General features: G+C 34.2%; 1 protein-coding gene across 2 annotated transcripts in view; it reads left to right on the top strand.

The window, feature by feature from the left end:
- The window catches only part of LOC105212217 (proton channel OtopLc), a 114,944-nt gene that overhangs the window by 48,080 nt on the left and 44,659 nt on the right, over positions 1–22,205 (top strand). The gene's annotated exons all lie outside the window — the stretch shown is intronic.

Below are 22,205 nucleotides of genomic sequence, written 5' to 3' on the forward strand. Positions count from 1 at the left end.
TGGCCTTTTTTCTCCTTGTGGCATACCCTTAAAATCGGTTCGGAATACCTTAAGGGAATCATTCCATGTTATGGGCTCAAACATATTTTGTATACTCTCGCAACAAAAGTTGCTACGAGAGTATTATAGTTTTGTTCACATAACGAGTAAAGTTCAAATCCGGATGTCTGTCTGTCCGTCCGTCCGTCTGTGCAAGCTGTAACTTGAGTAAAAATTGAGATATCTTAATGTAACTTGGAACACGTGTTCCTTGGCACCATAAGAAGGTTAAGTTCGTAGATGGGCGGAATCGGACCACTGCCACGCCCACGCCCAATGGCGATAACCAAAAACACATATAGAGCTATAACTAAGCCATAAATAAAGTTATGAAAATAAAATTTGGAACATAGGATCGCATTAGGGAGGGGCACATTTGAATGTATTTTTTTTTTGGAAAAGTGGGCGTGACCCCGCCTCCAAATAGGTTTTTCGTATATATCTTGCAAACTAATAAAGCTATATAAACCAAACTTTCTGCTGTCGTTTTTTTTAGCCGTTTCCTTATACAGTCCGAAAATGAAAGAAATCGGATAATAACCACGCCCACCTCCAATACAAAGGTTAGGTTGAAAATGACTAAAAGTGCGTTAACTCACTAACGAGAAACGTCAGAAAAACCAAATTTTGCATAAGAAATGGCAGAAGGAAGCTGCACTGAGATTTTTTTACAAAATGGAAAATGGGTGTGGCGTAGCCCACTTATGGGTCAAAAACCATATCTCAAGAACTACTCAACAGATTTCAATGAAATATATTGTATATAATATTTTCGGTATATAATATTTTCTTGACACCCTGATGACACTGGTGGAATATGGGCGAAATCGGTTCACAACTACACCTACTTCCCATATAACTCAATTTTGAATTCTTTTGATTCGTTCACTTTATAATGTATACATAAGGAACCGATAAAGATAGCGAAATAAAACTTTACACAAATACTGTATTTGAGCTGTGACATCACTTGTGGAAAAATTGTCAAAATCGAACCATGACTTTTCAAGGCCCCTGATATCAAACATGAAGAACTCAGTTCCTAAGGGTAATTTTTCACCGAAAATATAGGTAAATCTCTAAATAAATTGCGAGAGTATAAAATGTTCGGTTGCACCCGAACTTAGCCTTTCCTTACTTGTTTTATCATAAATTGCTTACTTAACTTGTCTAGAATACAGTAGTGAAGTTATGTTCGGAAATTCGAAGTCATTCGGAAATGCGAACTCATTAACTCATGTTCTACACAATAAATGATGATTAACTTAAGGTTCTATCTATTTACTGGTCGTAGAAAAAACATTCTAAAAAATCACATGGGATGACCCCCTTAATAGAGAGTTATTCATTATGTAGAGCTTTGATACATTGTCTATTTAATGCTATTTTAAATGACGTGTGGTATATACTTGAACTCAGATTTTCATTAATTTGACAGGGTTTTTATTTATATCAAATAGACGATTGATTATAAGGGATGCCTTTGGCATAAAATAATTTGCGAATTATGGAGAATTTTCATAAAGTTTCACTGACTGTTTAACTGACCCAAGTTTCACACAGTGACTTAAAATTGTATTAAATAGAAATTTAATTTAATAAAATGACAAAAAATTGTCTGAAAATTCTTATTTCAATTGAGAACCTGAATATTTGACGACGGTATGCCAGCGGGGACATATCTACCTTAATCACCAACAACAACATCCTCGTTGTCGTTAGCATTGTCATCAGCATCACGGGGTAAAAATCTGCATGACAACACAAATACAACGATTTTTTGCTGGCTTTTTGTGGGTACAAGTGTGAAAAAGTATACCTTTATACAAATATAATTTTCATTTAATCAAAGCTTTCCGACGCGTCAAACAACTATTGACAAACACAAAAGCAACACTGAATGCAAGTACATGTGTACCCGGCTGAATGTCCGTATATATTTTTTAATACAAATTATTATTGGAGCACCCCATAACCTCGTGCCTTTTAACTTAACACAAACGACCGAACGAGAACATGCGGCGGGACCTTAAATGTTATTAAACATTTGTGCACTCGAAGATACAAGTAGCCGCTATCGAGCATAAAGAGCCATTTCAGTGGGCAAATACATATACATATATGTCTGATGTGTAACTGTCTGAAACTGTGTGGGCATCACCCGAAAGCTGTTGGCAAATTCAGGGTCGCGCCATCAAACATATTCATGATGTTGACAGTTGACATTCGCATTTTTTTCATAATTTGCTTTCACAAAAAAGTTCGTATATACTTACGTATGTACATATATACTCACATACAGAAATATATTTTTCACACTGTAAAAATATAAATTCCATTTTGGTGAGCTTACGGAGCTGTCCTTTTGGCCGTATTGTAAGCACTTTGTTGTAATAAATTTGCAAAAAGGCTTTGTGTGCCATTTATGTATTTATTTTTGAATGAAAATAAGTTTTTCTGTGCCGAAAAGAATATTTACGGTACCGTTTTAAACTCTATTATGTTTTTCATTTCCATTTCTATTTTTTTTTTGCTAGAAACGGTGTGACTTAAGTTATATTAGCGATTTTAATTGGGAATTGTAATTAAAATGCCAATCAATAACATTGTAAATAAGCAAGTAATTAAAGCTTTCCATGAAAGGTAGTATTAAAGAAAGCTTTCGAAAGTCGATTCCTTTTTTATTTTTGTAGTAGTCTTTGAATTGAAAATTAATTAATTAAAATACAAACCAAGAACATATTACATAAGTAAATATTGAAAGCTTTCGATGAAAGCCTGAACTTTGGAAAGCTTCGGAGGTCGATTAATTTTTCTTTTTGCGATAGACTTTCTAATTGAAAATTGTAATTAAAATACAAATCAAAATCGCAATACGGAAGTGATTATTGAAAGCTTTCGACAAAAGAAGAAGAAGAAGAAGCTTTAGTAGCCTAAGAAGCCGATTAAATTTTATTTTTGCTATAGGTAGAGTGAGGAAATATAAATAATAATATTTTGAACAATTCATGTTGGCATACATTTGAAGCTCCGAATTTTGTTTCAATACTTTTTGATATTCCAATTCTAATTTCTGAATCCTCTTTATTAAGTATTTTTTCTGTTATAGGATATAGGGTTTACAAAGCAATTGTCGCGATAGTTAGAGATAGATCTATAAGTTGGTTTTTGAAAAACAAATAATTTCTCACGACCAGTATGACCTCTCTAATATGCTCTTCGATTAAATGAGAAGCTTTTTCATAATATAAATACACTTGAAGGTTAACCATTTTTTGTCTAAGAGAATGTCCGTTAAAGAACCGTAGAAAACAATAGTTTTATAATCTATACCAGCCCTACAGAATATTAGTGTTCAGCTCAACTTCAAATTGTGTTCCAATCTTATGTAGGACACTTAAAAATACATTTTGAATAATATTTGCAAAAATTTCAAGACAAAAAACCAAAATTCGTCGAGATACGGGCCGGTGGAGTGGGGGCTTCAAAAAAAAAAACGGTGCGTCCTGGTTGACGTGATTTCAACCCTTATAGAGATCTAAAACACAAAAAACAAGAAGATTCTTCATTAGTAAGGATGTCGTTATCAGGTTGACCATTTTCACAAAAAAGAAAAAATAATAATAAAATAACAAAATGGCGTCGACTTGAAAAAAAAAATAGTTTGACCCGATTTTTTCGACCATTTCGAATTTTTTAAAAATACTTCAAATGAAAATATTTGGAAATCCAAGGCAGACACGATAGAGAATTATATAAAGAAGATATATACCAAATCCATCAAAGGAATCGGTTCAGTAGAACATGAGATATCATATCAACCACCTCAAAAAAAGTTGTTTCGAGAAAAACACGTTTAAAGTTTAGGAGACCACTTGGCCGACTCGGACGCCACGTCACAAAATCGGCTGTATCTTCGAAAATAAGTCGAATTTTGAAAAATCCTTCCAAGGTCATATTTGTGAAAGTCTAAACTTTCAAAATTTGCAAAAAAAATCGATTTTTTCAAAATTCTGGACCAGAATACCCCCTTAAACAAGAATGATACGATGTCTGTGTTGTAAATATTAGACAACTTTAAGGAGGCTGTATTTATCAAAGAATATTCGTTAGTCCTGAACTGTTTTCGAATATATAGGTAGAGTTTCACGTTTCCATAAGAAAGTTTCAGTCTTATTTAATTCAGATCTCAGATGCAAAATCAAAAACTTTACTTATACTCCTTTCCCTTTCAAGTTCTGGCTTTGAAACATGGGACAAGTAGAATTTTCTGAATCAGTACTGTAAATGATCTCTTAAACACAAATAATTGCATGTTAGAGAGGCGAACTGTTTTATAGAACAATCTAGTGCTTCCGATAATAAAAATAATTTTTCATAAATTTTTCGCCAAAAGGAAAACATTTGTCCATATTTATCGTGCCATTTGAACTCAACTCAAGTTGAATGACATTTGTTTTCTGTCTCTCATGACATTGCCTGCCAAAGTATCCACAATAGTTTCGGCGAAAAATAAATGTCAGCACCAAATAACAGTCACACAGCTGAATTGAACAAACGCCGTAAAGGTGTGCTGCGTTGGAATCGGAATTGATGATTTTCATGCAACATTTTGTGGCACGCTAGTTAATAGCAAACAAACAACAATAACAACACTTTACATTTGCGGCGTCACAACGGAAATGCAATAAAGCGCAAAGGCGACGAAACAACAAAATAACAAGAGTGTAATAATAATAACAACAAACAAAGTCTCGCGAAAGTCTCTAGGGGAAATGAACTTTCACTTCCCTTTTGACTTCTTTGATCTATTAGAGTAAATCAGAAACAAACAAGATGGCAAAAAGCAAAAACAAAAAAAATGAAACAATAAAATATAATGAAAAGTCAGGACACACAATAAACACCAGAGTCAACTATTTGAATTATAAAGATACATACATACATATATATGATACCCAAATATACATAAATCTGAATGACTTGAAAGGAGCGAACGTGACGGCAGCGCTGTGATTATGATGAACAACAAGAAATCAACATTTCGTATGTATATTTGTATATATTCCTGTGTATTGTTGTTGTTGTTGTTGTGTGTAAAATGCATTTTGATTGTCGCATAAATTGCGAATATAAACGGCTGACGTGACACAGCACCCATTGAGTGGGGCGGATGAACTTGTTGTTGTATAATAAACAATTGCAACGCAACACCGTTACTATTGTTGTTATTAACTACAATTGCAGGAACATTATTTCGTATTGTACTGCTGGCAACAGCATATTCTTATTCTCATAACTGTCATTCTTACATGCTACAGTATTGTGCCAATAATGAGTGCCATATTGTTTCTAAAGCTCCAAACAATAAGAAACAAAAAAGTCAAATTTTTATTTTCTTTTTATTTTTCTCATGCATGAAGTTTCACTGCTATTTCAATCAAGCTCATTGGTAAATGCTTTCTTTTTTATTCAATTTAGTCTATACAAATGTGTATAAATTTTATTTTAATTAAAAATAGAGGATGGATTTTTAAATCAGCCTTAAGAGAACAAAAAGTCCTTTGGATCAACTTAAACAAAACTATTAACTCTGTGCAATATGTTGTGAAAGCATAATAAGCCTCTGTCATAGGCGAGAACTCAGTGGTCACCCCTCGAAGACAATAGTAAACTATCGAGTGTATTTCTGTTCCGAAAAAGCTTTTCATAAAAATATCAATTTTTCGAAGTCGAATTATGTTTGTAGAAACACGCCAAAACGTTCTTTACTCATATGAGGAGAAGCTCGACAAGATTATTTGGTCGTTATTATTATCAGAGTTTGGAACTTCCTAAGATCTATGCTGTTCAGAAAAGAAAAATAATGAATTGGTCTTAGTAAATACATAGGTAAACTATTACTTATTGGTCGAAACCCAAATATAAGGTTAAATATGAGTTATTTTCTCTTTTCGATTGAGTTTGATTCGAATTTGTTACACCATCCATTAGTAAATGATTTAGTGAAGTTATTCTACCTCAAACTATGGGAAGTTTTACCCATTTTCCATATTCGATAGTTTTGTTACGGTGTAAGATATCTCGAAATCAGGATCAAGACAGAAAAAATGAGGGGAAACAAGTAAGAAAGTGCTTAGTTCGGGTGTAACCAAACATTATATACTCCTGCAATTTATTGAAGTAATTTGATTAAAATAACACAATATATGGGTCAACCATATATATAGTATATGGGGACTGGGATAATTCTTAGAATGTTTTTATTAATTTTCCTAAGATATCTCACATATTAACCGATATATACGGTATTAACTCCACCATAAGTTTGAAAATCCGTATATTAGGTATATGGAAGCTAGGTGAAGTTATGACCCGATTTCGCCCAATTTTGGCACAGAGCCACACCTACTAAAAAACAGATCTCCTTTGAATTTCTTTAGAATATCTGAGAGATTTAATTATAATTTCGGTAAATAATAGGTGTCAAGCACTGAGGTCCTCATGTTCGGTATGTGGGGCCTTGAAATGTTATAGTCCGATTTCCGTGATTTTTAGATGAGCCAGGTCACACTAGAAACGCAGTATTTGTGTATAGTTTTGTTGCGGTATCTTCACTAGTGCTTCTTTTATATATTGTAAAGTAAACGATTCAGATAGACTTCAAAGTTAAGGTGTAGGTGAAGTAGGCGTGGTTGTGATTTAGCCTCTTTTCATGCCAGAAAAATATAACTAGCCGAATTTCAGTGAAATTGGTCGAGTAGTTTCGGAGATATGGTTATTGATACATAAGTGGGCGGCCATTTAAATTTTGTATGTATAACAAGTTGAGTGCTGCCCTGCTATACCATCTTTACTATGAAATTTAAGGTTTCTGGTGTTTTTGCTTCCAGAATTAAAGCATTTTTGTAACCCATTATACAATTTTGACATTGAACTGTTCAGTGGTGGCGTGAGCTTCAGAAAATTAGAAGAATTAGAATTTATAAAATGTCTCCTACTTGAATCCCGCTATGACATAAAAAATATTATTTGTGTCCTTACTCATATTCGAAGCTCTTCTTATTATATTTGTAGATCTCTTTCTATCTAACTTTCAGTCATAATTACAACAATAAGTTCTTCAGTGGTTTAGGGAATAGGATATTGGCGCCATAGGAGACCACTCTGATGAATACTACTAAATTTCGCTGGTTACTTAGAAACACCAAATAAACTTAAAATTCAAAATGGCTACTACTATGTTATGTGGGTTCATGTGTACTAAGAGAGTTTATTTTATACACTAATATTATTCATGCGATGTGCAATTTCATATTCAAATGTTATATGCTGAGATTTTGTGTTGACTTTTTTATTATTAAATAGTATATTTGTATGTTTGAGCATATGCAATTATGTAAATTAAAACAATAACAGTAGTCAACTGCCCGGAGTGTGCAAGCACTTAATATTTCAATCACACACAGCCATATCAAATATATATATATTTTTTTATATATATTATTATTTACACACCACCCGGTCAGCTATTACAAACCAGCTCGAGCCAGATCAGCTGTTTGCTGTTTTCCAAATTCATATTAAAGCTCACCAGGCTGTTGCTAACGAAGCTTAAGTGAAAGGCATTTAAATTAAGCACAATGATGCGAATTTATGAATCTGCATATATTAGAATATATTTACCCTACATGGGTTGGCTGTCCGCCAGCACTGCCAGACGGCCAGCGCTACATGGGTATATGTGCACTTAGTTAAGCGCGGACCATACCCGAATCCAAGCATCATTTACAATTTAAAGTGATCACTAATGGGGCAGCTGTGCTATTTATATATACACACACGCCAACATTTGCATAAACTTATGTTCCTCCATATAAGTAGTTCTATTTATTTGACAATTTTACAGTACACACATTTGTTGGTTTGTTTGCTTGTGTAGTCGTTCCACCCACATAGTCGTTCACGCCACGCCACGACCGCCCGATGAATGTCACAGTCAGCTGTTGCACAAGCTCGCTGTCACATTCATTATGACAATTATTAACGCAGTTAGTTTATGTTTAAGTGAGATGAAATTGAACTTTGACCTTGAAAAGTGTTTGTCATAAATAGGTACCATAAGGTCATTGTTGTATTTTTTACTATATTTTGACAATTTTTTTTTGTAATTTGGTTGAATTTCCTGTACGTATATTTGCTGTTTTCATTTATATGTTTCTGAAAGTTTCTTATTATCTTCCTATTTGACTTTCGGAAGAATAAAGTCATCCGCTTTCTAAACAGAATTTTGAACAAAACTACCGCAGATATTTTTTTTGGAAATCCTTCTCTAATAAAATCACTCAAAGTGTGGAAATAAACTTAAGAAATTATATCTCTGGATTAAAAAAAAGCCTTAGCAACCTTTCAGTTCAAGTTAGCGTTGTGATTTTCTTAGGAGGAGTTAAAGTTTTACCTGTTTTAGAGGAGAAAGTGTCCATCAAACTATAAGTATAGGCGAGGTTTCTATGATTTCTATAGAAATGTGCAAAATCGGTCAGAAGTTTCGCTTAGTTCCTATATGCCGAGAATTATGTCGTTCAGTAAGACAACTTCGTATCGTATACATCAGTAGGTGTCCAATATATCTGAGTAATAGGAAATTATTTCAACAATGGTTGCCATCGGTTCATGTCATTCACTATCCTTCGTAAGTTCAATATACTGACATTCGTTAGTCGGGTTGAATTTAATATTTAATTAAATTTTTAATCGAGAGATCTAAATGGAACTAAGTATACTTCTGACCTATAGCTTACGTAATTTAGATACCTAATCTGTGTTAAATTGTGGGACAATTTCGTCTAATAGAGAATATTGAATTTCGTAGTCTTTTGTGAATCGTTTCTTACCAACCCGGTAGGAATAAGAGCAGTAACAGTGTACCCGATGAAAAATTAGGCGATTTTCATGATTTTTTTTTTTAAGAAGGTACTCGATCGAATGTTTCGAAGTTTTTTGGACATACTAAGGTATTATGTATTTTCAGCTTTATTTTAAGACTTTTTTTTACAAAAATATTGAGTAAAAACGGAGTTATGTTTTGCATCGGAGGTGCCAAAAAAATGTTTCTTAACTGCTGACATGAGTCCTGCCGAATGTGTAGCTGAAACAAAAAAATTCAAAAAGATTATTAGAGTTGTAGGTATTTTTTAAGGAAAAATTATAGCTTTTTTAATATCAAATTGACAATTGACCAATCAAGAAGATCTTAGTACATTGTATTGTAAATACATATATTCATATATTTGAAGTTGCAATTTTGAAAAATGTCGTTTCGAGAAAAACGCCTTTAAAGTTTCGACTATAGCGGTTTATGACTGTGCTCTTTAGAACGCTGCGATTCAAAAACTATACAAGATACGACCTTGTCGATTTCACAAGATATTTTTGAAAGTATAAACTATCTAATATGCAAAAATAATTCGATTTTTTGAAAGTTTCACACTGGTATAGTCCCTCAATACATCTTTATGGTTTCGAAATACTTTGAATAACTTTAATACTTACTTCAGAGTTTTCATGAGAATTAAACTTCAATCAAATATTATATAGACACTCAACACCTACATATACTCGTATATTTATTACATATATTTAAACTTTTATACTGAAACATTATCATTATTTACCAAAGCACACAACATATACAACAATAAAGTCTGCAAAAAATTTGTCTGGCTCCGTAATTTCTATATGAACTGCTAACGAGCATATATAAACATGTTCTCACGTGACACATTGCCATTATCCTTTTTTTTCGCCATTCGATTTATACGTTGTATAGTTTTGGGCGCGAAAACGAAATATATTCGTGTACTATACAGGTATGGCTGGTACGTTCACCTGATGCACCAGAAATCCGTGTAGCCGTAACTAAAGCGTCAGACTGTCTGTTGTTTAAACAGCCTTTAGCGAATTGGGAGTTTTGCGATCATACATTGCTTTAGTGGCATGCAGCAATAAGGCTGGCAAAGGACAAAGGGATAGAGAAGTATAAATAAAATAGTGGTGCATAAATATATACCATGTGCATACTATAGTTTTACATATATACGAGTATATACCAGTATATCACATATGGTGTTCGAATGCAACTTTGTCAGTTTCTTTCTGGGCCTTAAAAAACTGTCACGGTTAGCTTTAAATTAAAAAAGTTTTGAAGGTGTGAGTCTGGTTGGAATCAAATTCGGGTCACAGAAATATATCCTCTTCGGTGTAAAAATAATCACGAATATGGACTAAATTTCTGTTCAAAGAAAAATATGGCAGGTTAAAGTAAGCATACGAGCTCATTTCTGCATGAAGATGCTTCTAAAAATCATTTATCCATCCGAGGTTCTATTGTTGGATAACGTGGAAGCGAAATGTGTCCAATATGTTCTAGATCTTATAAAGACATTATATTTCTCATTTCTTCATTCTGAATTCTGACTGATTCGGGATGTCAATTAAAGAAAATTTAATTAAATTAAAGAAAGTTAATTTTTTGAAAATGTTCTCATTATCGGAGACGTCTACAATACGTACTTGGTGTGATACGTCGACTCTAAGGCAAGAGAAATAATTAGTACATAGATAGGAGCTATAGAGAAAATAACATCATAGGAAACTTTGACGTATTTGCAGAGTTTCAATCCTATTTCGAATATAACGGTATTTTAAGGATAATCAAAGAAACATATATATATATTAAGTTTAGTCCATAATGATTAATCAAATTGAATATTTAAAGGATTTTTCTAATTATCCAAGAAGTAAACCTCGAAGAGAAGACCTCTCTTTTCATTACATACCTAAGCTTTTCGGATGGTATGGTCCGAATATGTATAGACAATATATTTTTTTGTTAATAAATCTTAGGCCGATTTCCTCACCAATCTTAGGAAGCTTCCAATTTTTGTTAGAACTAATTTGTCATCAAACAGTTTTGTCTGTTATCGCATTTTGACCAGAATTAATATTTATCATTAGATGTTTGGAATTCTGTTTAAATAGTGAAACTAAATTCCATTTAAAAGTCACAATTCGCTGTGAAAGCTCAGTCAAAAGCTGCGCACTAAGTCATAAGCTCAACACAAAAGCAAAGCAAATATTTTCGTAATTACAACTCTGAAATCACTTTATGCATTTATGCACTGTAACTTTCGTTGCTCATTGCTGAATGCTGAACTACTTTTATGGAAAAGAAAAGAAAACATTTCTGCACCCGGGCACTCACCTAAGTGCCTTTGCAGTGTCGTGTAAAGCTTTTCTTCGCATTCATGCTATTGTTTTGAAATCTGTCCGATTGTCAAAGTGACAACGCACTTTTGTTGGAGTGAAACTTGACGCCGTGCAAAGCTCAGCGTACCCCATTGTCTCAGGGGTAAAACGTGCCTGCTGGCGAATATGCTTTTTAGCGAGACGCCAAATAAATTGCAGATAAGTACGTGCAAAGAATGGAAGTGAGTTGCGGGGGGAATGAAAAACTTTTACCAACGACGAAATTTGGCTGGTTTTTAAGTGTGTGGGGATGTAAAGCTTTAAGCATTATAGAGTGAATAGTTTTGGTGTTAAATAAAGAGCAATAACTTTTCGGCATTCATTTACTTTTGTTTACTTTGGCTTCACTCAGCCATAAGTTATATTATACATATATGAGTACATTTGTACTATGAATACAAGAAACTAATAACAGAAGTCCTGCCATTGCTGCCTTAGCTATGAAGACCGATAGTTTTCTTTTTGTTGTTGTGTAAAATAAGCAGGCTTAAGTAGCTGGACATAAAAAGTAAGCAGTGTTTTATGTTAGCCAAACTTGTTGAGAAGAGCTTAGTCCGATTTCTAAGGCATTCTTTTTCGGACTTAGCTAGAAATTAAGATTTACGAGAATAAAAAGTTGAGCTTTTATCGTTTGCTACGGAACTTTGCTATTGATATGTGATATGCGAATTTGATTGCTTTTGTTTCGAATATTGGCTCACATGCTTTAGAATCTATAAATGCGATTTCTTCATATCCATAGAAAATACCGTTTTCTGGGTTTTATACCACCAAAGCAAAAGATAGAATGTCTTATCCTTCTTGATATTTTTTTTATTTCAACCAAATGCCTATACAAGTAATCCCTGTGTTATATTTGCAACCGTAAACACAATCTAATTCAGGAGAATAGTCAGAGGATTTATGTTTTCTATTCCGAGTCTAGCAGTGAGAAAATAACATTAGCACTTGATAACCGTTTTTCAATATTCTCAGTAATGCTCAATAATGGAGAATTTCCAAAGCAGTTTCCTGTTCGATTGAGGCAATAAGTATTCTGTATACATTAACCGTTTCTTCTGTTTGAAACTCGTGCTTTCCTATGATCCTAGATAGAATGAAACAAAATTAACTTATTCGATTCTAAATCAAAACTGTTCGGCAGATGTATCCACAATTCGACTAATAAGTCTTATATTTTCCGATTTGCTATCAAGACATTATAGTCTCTTGACCACAAATATCGAAAAAAATCGCAATAATTTTTTTAAACTCGCCCGAGTGTATATTTTTTAATCGTGATTATTTTTCTGGAATATCTAACCCATTTAGTTGCTATATGTAGATTTTGATGAACTTAGAAATTATTCTAAAATAATTTCCTTACGTTAAGCAATAGAGAAATCTTTTTGATCGCTTCTTAAATTGTTCGGAATTATGAGCCAGCATTTTTTCGAAATATGAAGTGATCAAGTAACATCCGTACATAATAAGTCCTAGAATTTCTTAATACTACGGTGATATAATAGAACACCCGGTATCGGAATATTGTTCAGTCGTTTCATGTACTGGGTACTAAAGGAGTTTTCTTGATAGCCCTACACAAGTTTTTTTAAATAAAACAAAAACGGTTTAGGATGTCAATGAAATTCTTTATTCCTGTGAAAGTGCATTCGATGCCATTACGTATGGTACTCGATTTCTTTCCAGACGCTGAACCCAATTTTCGTTCACCAAACTTGGTTTTCAATAAATCGATTTTGAAAATCTCTTGTGGAGCCGTCCTGTTGGAACCACATATTGTCCAAATTCATATCATCTAATTCGGGCCAAAAATATTCGGTTATTATTGAGCGGTCAGACAGGACGATTATGACGACCACAAATTGGACGTGGCGCTCTTCAAATTAAGGACACTGACTCCGAATTTCGGTAGTAAATTTTAATAATTTCGACTCGTTGTTGGATCGTATATCTTTCAATGATGAACTTACAAACAATACTGCAGAGAAATGTCAAAACAGCGGGCCTACTTTAGTAGCGTCACTTTTGGAATACTCTTTATTAGGTTTCCGTACATCAATTGATTTCTTCCGTCCTTTAGAGCGATCATATATATAAATGAAAAGGTATCATTAAATGAAAAATCTAATATTCAGTCTCTGTACATCTGCTTACGTTTATCCGTCGGTAATCTAATGTCATGCACTTTGCAGTTCCACCTACCTTGTGGATAACCGTATGTTATGATTATATAATTTCAATCGTAGCTTCTATAGTAGATGACTCCTTACTCAACAATTATAATAATGGTTGATGATCTACTTCGTATTGTGTTTGGTTTTGTATTCTATATTTTAAGTTTTCTAAATTGGTCCCACTGCAAATTATAGCTTAAGGCAGTATAGTCTGCTTTAGAAGCCGAAAAAAGCGTTTTTTTAGCAATTTTTTTTGAAAGTGAATGATTGCGGTAAACGGAATTTTAAGACGATAGTGTACTATATTTAAGGCTTAAAAAACAATATTTATTATTAAAAAATATTGAAATTTTTTCAAAGTTGTAAGTATTTTTCTGGAGCGCCTGGAGTTTGCACTTGTAAATCGGTGCCGGTGATGGAGGTCGTGCGATGCATCTGAAACAGTCGACCCAATTTTTTTTTATTTTTATAAGTTTCTCTTCTTTATGAACTAAAAAATTACCGAAAAGTTATAAAATTCCAAATTTTTTCGAAGTTTGAAAAAAAAATTCACTTTTTTAAGAAAAAAAAAAATTGACTTTAAGTTGCAAAACAAAAAGTTTAAATAATACTATTGTCCAACTTTTTTAGTTCAAATAGAAGATAACTTAATACTGAAGCTAGATCATTTGGTTTTTTTCGATCGGACATATATTCTTTTTGCTATTGCCGGCACCGTTTTCTAACACTTGTGAAAATGAAAACTCGAGAAAACATGCTTTAAAGGTCTGCCTGAGCATTCGCACCTGCTCGACGCTCGGCCACTAAAACTGCTCTAGCTTCGAAAATATGTCGAATTGGCCTCTGGAATTTTAAAGACATATTCTTGGATAATTTTGGAAGAGATTTAAAACAAAACAAAAAAATCCATTTTTTTAAGCCTATAAAGCAGACTACTGCCTTAATAGTTGGTACTTGGAGAGTTTTCACTAAAAATATATTGAACGTAGGACCTCAACGTGCACAGTTGTCTCATTGTCTTTGCTATCGACATTTCGCTTTTACCTTCTTGGGACACAATGTGGCCGATTTAAAACTATTACTTCTTCTATTAAACTAAAACTTCTATTATGAAATTTTTTTGTAAGTTATTTCATGTTCTTAAATCTTTACAATCATAGGAAGACAAGTTTACGGAAGCTCTTCGAGTTTTGGATTTTCCTTTGAATTATTCGAATATAATATACTACTCATCACCCTCTTTAGTCCGTCATGATCTCTGACGTCAAATTCCAAATGGGGTTGATTTTTTCTAAACTTCCTTCCTGAAGTATAAAGAATTTAGCACTTTTGCTCCAAATTCAAAACCACTTTAATATAAGTTAACTAGAATCAGCTCACACCTGCATTCCTTACACTTCGCCAGTCTCGTCACATATACTCGAAAGCACTTGCGAACGCAGATAGCCGACAAAGGTGTGTTGGCTGGCCTACAATAGAAGTTGACAAATGACATTAAATGGCTTGTAACCACACAGCAATATTGCTGTCTATATGTGTGTGTGTGTGTGCGTGTGCTTGTGCACTTCTGGCCCCATTAAATACACTTATTGTTACAAATTGCGACGACAAATGTGATTGTGCAGATATTCACCCACTTTCATTGTGAAAATGAAGAAAATAAAAGAGAGAAAAGCACAAAAGGATAGGCGTGTAAATAAAAAAGCTGCACACACACACACACACACACTTGTATTTACTGCGTCACAAATGAAAGTAAAGTAACTGAGCAAACCTGAGGTTGTAAATAAAATTACGCTGTCACCCATGTTGTTGTTGTTGTTGCATTTGTTGTAGTGATGTTGCAATATACGTACCTGTGACCTATTAACTAAAAACAATCCAATTACGAACTTTTCAAGCCTATTGTGGTAATTTATAAAATATGCACACACACGCACGCACACTTATACATCCGTGTATGTCGGTGCTATTTGCCATGTGTTCAATTGCATCGACGTTACGTATACGCCCCACCCATCACATACTCCTTGTAAGCCAATTGTGTTTGCCGTTCAATCACATAAGCGAAATGCCTGAGAGGGGTTGCATGCATGGATGGAAATGCAAGGAGAACAGCAGACTGGCATCAGTGATTGCTCCTGGCTGCAGTCGCGCCTTGTGCTAACTTCCTCCACCCACCTACCGACCAAGCCTTCTGTGCAGTGGCTGAGGCTGACTGCCGTTTGCATCTTTAAATGCAATTCAATGCATATTAAATCGGTACAACAACAATAGCAGCGGCAAATCGTAAATGTACGCCAACACCACCACCAACAACAACAACAATGCGTTGCCTGCCGCCACCAGCATTACAGCAAACCAACTACAACAACAGCAGCGGGCCCCATTGACGGTTGACTGGCGTAGAAATTGCATTTTCCACTGATTTTCATTTTGCAATATTGCACCGTTGGTTTTTTCGTTGCTTTTTGTTGTTTTTGTGCGGTAGATTTTTGTAATATTTACTTATGACTTTGGTCGGATCGGCTTTGTGTGGCTGGTTGCTGGAGTGCAAAATGAAAAAAAAAATCCGTTGTGGTAATTTTTGTTGTTGCTCCTGTAGGCTTTATATGCGATTTCATGGCTCGGTGTAACCCGCTTTATTTTAAGTAAATTCGCAAATGCAACCAGTCGCACTAGGTAAGGTGTAACCAACATGTGTGTGCGAGCTCGAGGGCCGATGAGGCGGCGAGTGCGCTGAAGATATGTTAACATCGTTTAGTGTAGGCTATATGAGAAAGTGGAAAAGTTATGATTTTATGAGAAAACTGGGTCATGTCAATAAAGTTGTGCGCACCATGGATTTGTGCCGCCGCTGCAGCGTGGGCTCAGCTGCGATGCTCAGACTCACACAGGCAAATATGTGTGGTGGAAGTTGGTTGTGTTGGTATTAAGGCCTCGCGTACCGAACGACTAGATCCCGAGATTTGCGGCTCTCATTTGTAGTTCATGCCATTCAATGTTGATATCGGTGATTTGAAAGTTTCGATATTTATAAAAATTGTATTCAGTGAAATCTCTGTTGAGCTTATATCCAGCAAGGTCGGGATTGGTAGTGGTAATATGGTTCAACGGAGTATTCGTTAAGCCATACGCCAATAATTTAAATGAAAACAAATGAAATGTGGGAGAGGCAATAGAGAGAAGATGGGATAACAGTCGTAATTCTTTAGAAATTGCATAGCAATATAAACTCTAGTTTTTTATCTATGCCATTGTAAGATTTAAATACAATATTATTAGGATCTATATTTATTCAGGAAATAATAAGAACATATCCTAAAAAGTTAAAAGTTATAAACATCCTCATTCATCCATCCAACTGAATTGATTTTTAGTAAATATAAAATACCAACTTTTGATGACGAATTGTATTCGGGAAGATCTATCCTTAACTCAGAGATGATTTGTTGTTGTTGTTATTGTAGCGACTAAAAATCTTTCCCAAATAATTTTGAAAAATTCGAGCCGAGGTGACTGTTAAAAAATACGGGTCCGTAATGGTTACGTAGACTCGATTGCCGGTTGATGAGTTGTTGAGGATTCCATCACATCGCATATATCGGTCTGCTTTACAGGCTTCAAAAAATCGATTTTTTTGTTTTTTTTTTTTAAAATCTCTTCCAAAACTATCTAAGAATATGTCTTTAAAATTCCAGAGGCCAATTCGACATATTTTCAAAGTCAGAGCAGTTTTAGTGGCCGAGCGTCGAGCAGGTGCGAATGCTCAGGCAGACCCCTTTAAAGCGCGTTTTCTCGAGTTTTCATTTTCACAAGTGTTAGAAAACGGTGCCGGCGATAGCAAAAAGAATATATGTGCGATCGAGAAAAACCAAAGTGATCTAGCTTCAGTATTAAATTATCTCCTATTTGAACTAAAAAAGTTGGACAAAAGTATTGTTTAAACTACTTGTTTTGCAACTTAAAGTAAATTTTTTTCTTAAAAAAGTGATTTTTTTTTCAAACTTCGAACAAATTTGGAATATTATAACTTCTTGGGTATTTTTTTAGTTCATAAAGAAAAGAAACAGATAAAAATTAAAAAAATTTGGTTCGACTGTTTCAGATGCATCGCGCGACATCCATTACCGGCACCGATTTACAAGTGCAGACTCCAGGTGCTCCAGAAAAATACTTACAACTATGAAAAAATTACAATATTTTTTAATAATAAATATTGTTTTTAAGCCTTAAATATAGTACACTATCGTCTTAAAATTCCGTTTACCGCAATCATTTCCTTCACTTTCAAAAAAAAAAAAGTGCTAAAAAACGCTTTTTTTCGGCTTCTAAAGCAGACTTAAAAACTCGCCTAATTGCATCATATAGGAATTAAATTTCAGTTTAAAGTAATGCTCGTGACGAAGGTTCCTTACAAACCGTTCCCCACCGCCTAAGGCTTTAGACCCTGAAATCATTGCTGTATAAGACGTAAAACCGTGAAATCATAGCATATGTAGAATTATTTAAGAAGTTCAGAGAGAGAGATACTGCTGTTTTAAGAGTCAACGAATTTTTTTTATTTTTGTCTTATCCAAGGACTACTATGTACAGATCCCGAAATTTAGGGATTGTTATAAATGTCGGTATCTACTTTAATATATATATTTCATATGCAGTTATGCTCATATTGCATGCTTATTTGCTCAAAGGATATGAGACAGTGGCATATCAGCAGCTATAACAGTATTAAACTGCGATTATTAATGAAATTTTATCGAAGTGAATATTAAGCTTGTAAAGAAATCCGTTTAACATGTAACTAAGGGCTTGCATGTGGGTATAAACGAACACGCACGAGGTAAAATTGGTATAAAATTAATAAATACATACTTGCATACAACCACTCTCTGTCTCTCTCTAGTAAAACGCAATGTCAGTCACATACATGCATATACATATTTGCTAGATCACTGCTTACTTAACAGCAATTTGGAACTGGCTTGTGACTTAACAAGCTTGTAATTCATGAAAATTGCTATAGTTGATATGATATCACTTAAAATACTACAATGATAACAAACTTTTATTCCATTATATTGACTAACAAAGAAAAATTAAAGTCTGCTTTTAGGCGGTAGACACATTAAATTTTATTACCGCTCACTATAATGAATTTGATCATTTACTTCTGCACTTTTTCTCCACACTCGTATAATATTACCATAATTTAAATTTGTTTGGCAAACCAAAGTGACATTAAAAACTCCTGCAACCCATTAGGGGCTCACCGAAAAAGTAGCGAAAAAGACTGTCTGGCACCAGTTAGGCGGTGAAAAATGGCATACAAATTGTGGCTATGAGCCGTATAGTTAGCAATTCGAAGTGTAATTTGTGTTTCAATTGAGTTTTTCCATTTCCTTTTCGCCTTTGTTGCCTCCTCCTCTTTTGCTCGTCTCACTGTGTTTTGCTGCTGATAACAGCGTGTCCTCTCATTGGTTTTGTCAACGCCACTGAAGCATGCCACCACCTCTACTGCCACTATTGTAATTTGTTTGCTTGTAAGCTGTTGTCAGCTCTTAAGCTGAATATGCTTCTGTTATGTGTAAGCTTCTTTCAATTGCCTGCCTTCCATCCTTCTGCTTATTGAATTTATTTTAGCTTCGCTATTTGCCCTACTATGTCCAAAAACATTTTAATTTTTTATATCAGTTTACGCTTTCTGCTTGGTTGGCTACATTTTCTATATTTTTCGAATTATTTTGAGCATCACTTTGCTTTGGTTTAACTTGTTTATCCGATAGTCGGTGTTTTAGTGTTCGTAGTTCGTTTGTTGTTGGCGCCTTTAATGTGATATTGTCTACTACGATATGGTTGGTTTGTTTTGTCTTTCCGCGTTAATGTTGAGCTTTATTGATTGCTTTCATATTACAGTTAACAACATTAGTCAAAAATGAAATTGGCTGGTAATTCATTAAATTTTCATCTTGTAGTTCATGAAAATGTTTTAGGATTTGTTCTATAGATTATACAAGAGGCCTTTCTTCTTCAAAGCCTCTTAAAATGTAATAATTTTCAAGATATGACGCGTTGAAACCAATGTTATATGAAATTTTTTTGTAAGTCTTACTGTTATTGTGGTGGCTTTGGAGAACTCTTCTGAGAGTCCGTTTAAAAATCCCGTTCGTTTCGATTACAAATACCCTTCCTAGCTGAATATTATCTCTCAGTCTGCGGTCTTCGAATTATAAATTGTATACTAAGAAGTATAATAAACAGGAATTTTTAGAATTTTGTTATTAATTCAAGTTCAACACCTAATTTGCTCGGTGACTTTGGTACTATTCCACATTCTATTGGTACAATCTGTTTGTTATGATTGCAATTATCTTGATTTTTGTTAAACAAAATTCGAGTTTTTTTTGTTTACTTCCTGAATTGTAATAAGGCATGCTTTCATGTTGACAGTCGTTGATGGTTATAAATCCGGGTAATTTTGGTTACATATAACTGACTATAGTAGGAAAGACAAAGCTATTGTCGCATAGTTCACAAAAAGATTAGAAATTTTCTGATCTTTTTGGGATTCTGATCCTCTCTGTTTCTTCATATAAATAGTGAAATATTTCTCTAAAAAGATAAGTGACTTTACTTTGATTAATCGATAATTTACAGTGCAGTATAGTGCAGAAAATACCTTTACGGTATTTAAATTTCTCTATTTATTGATAATATACTTATAACTGGTTCCCTAATTCTCACGTGATAAGTCATAGATTTATATCCAGTGTAAGAAAATTGTCCGATAAATTGAGTTCTGAAATCCCCATTTGATAATTAGACTTCTCTTTCTTTAGTTTAAGTATGCCTCCTAACTAGTCTTGTTTTGGTATAAGTAGTCTATAGGGTTTCATCTTCCTCGGTAGGTAGGAATTGCGAATTTCGCTTGTGGTTTATTTTAAACTTGTATACTTTTACCAGATCGACCAATAGAGACCCTCCAAGATGACATATATATGAGAGTTTCTCATATATATACGTGGTGTGTTCAAAGAATAATGGGAATTGTAAAATGTAAAAATTCACGGCTTTGGAGAGTTCAAATTTGTTTTATTATTTTGATATACATATATGCCGCTCAATAAAAATTTCAACTGTATTAACTGCTTACTTTGTCTGTAGCAGTCACTAAGGTTAGACCTGTTTTTATGAGCTTGGCGATTTTCGCTACTATGCCCCATCCTTCATATTCGCCAGACATGACGCCGTGTGACTTTGTCCTATTTCCAAAAATAAAGAGAACAATGAAGGGTCGTCCTTTTACAAACATACGAGAAATCCCTGAAAGAGCCACAGTCACAGAATGGATAAACATATTTTTCAAAAACTAAAACTTCCGTTATTTTTTTAACACACCTCGTACCCACATCAAATTACTATTTCATATAAAACTGGTTTCTCGGATTCCCACTCAATAAGTCGTAGATTTATATCCAGTGGAAGAAGGATGTTTGATTGGAGTTAGAATGAGTTCTGACACCAATATCAAAGCATTTTATACTCAGCTTTATTCTTCTCACTCGGTGGGTAGGAATTTAAAGTTTCGCTGACTTATGGTATACAGAGATCTGGGTCCTGGTGGGTGTGGGCCTCCATAATTGCAATAGGGAGAAAACCGGTTTCTCCGGGAGTTCGAAAGGTCTCACTTCCCTGAAATCTCAACACTCATATCTTAAGCTGGATAGCAGCACTGCTTTTAAGGCTTTTACCATGTGTGATTGAGCTTTATTTCAAATGTAAGCAGATATTAAGCTAAAATCCCTTCATTATTTGTATATAAAGGACCTAGTTCAATTCAAATTTTTTAAAGCCATTTTCAGGATTAAGCCGAAGCAACTTTCTATATGATTGAAAAAGTCAAAGGTGTTCGGGTTTTCGCAGCTTTGTGTTGATATAGCAGATAAAATCTCTATTAAATAATTTTGTACGGAAATGTTTTCTCTTTCGTGACATTCAATGTGTTTCTTTCTGGTTTTCTAAATTCTTTAACTTAATCACTATACATTGTCTTCTACATCTTTGTTTTCCATTCATCAAATTCTTTGGCCAACTGTGACTCAATAGCACAGCTGAGCTAACCGAAGACCACAAAACTTAATTCCTGATAACTCTTTGCTTGTGCAAAAATACGGTTTGTGGGTTTTGTGGCGTCCAAAAGTCGATGGCAGCACAAAAGATAACAGATAAATTAAAACTGTGACGTAGAAAAGCTGCAGAATCTCAAATGAAACTGAAAAAAAAAAACTGGTGAAAAACGAAATTAGTCGAATTCAACTGCAATGCGTCTCACTTTGTCAGCTTGATGAGCGACTGCGATTCGCACTTCATTCATTGTGCTGCTGTACACTTGCTCTCACATTTTTACCACTTGTCGGACGCCCACGTTTTTGCTTCTTTTTTTCATAGTTTTGGTTTTGGTAAGCGCTTTGTCGGAACGTTGAACAAACGACTTGCAGACCGACCGACCGCTCATTCGTCCGTCCATGCATTTAATCTTCCATTGAGTTGGTATTTTCATCGTCACTTTGTCGTCAGTGTCGTGAGCTTATATTGTCACGTTTTATGCCACAAAATGAATGGTCCCTAAATTGTGGCGAGTCAGTGAACTCGAACGTTTCTGTTTTGTTTTCTTTTCTTTTC

The sequence above is a fragment of the Zeugodacus cucurbitae genome, chromosome 5 (assembly GCF_028554725.1).
Source record: "Zeugodacus cucurbitae isolate PBARC_wt_2022May chromosome 5, idZeuCucr1.2, whole genome shotgun sequence".
Classification (NCBI taxonomy): domain Eukaryota; kingdom Metazoa; phylum Arthropoda; class Insecta; order Diptera; family Tephritidae; genus Zeugodacus; species Zeugodacus cucurbitae.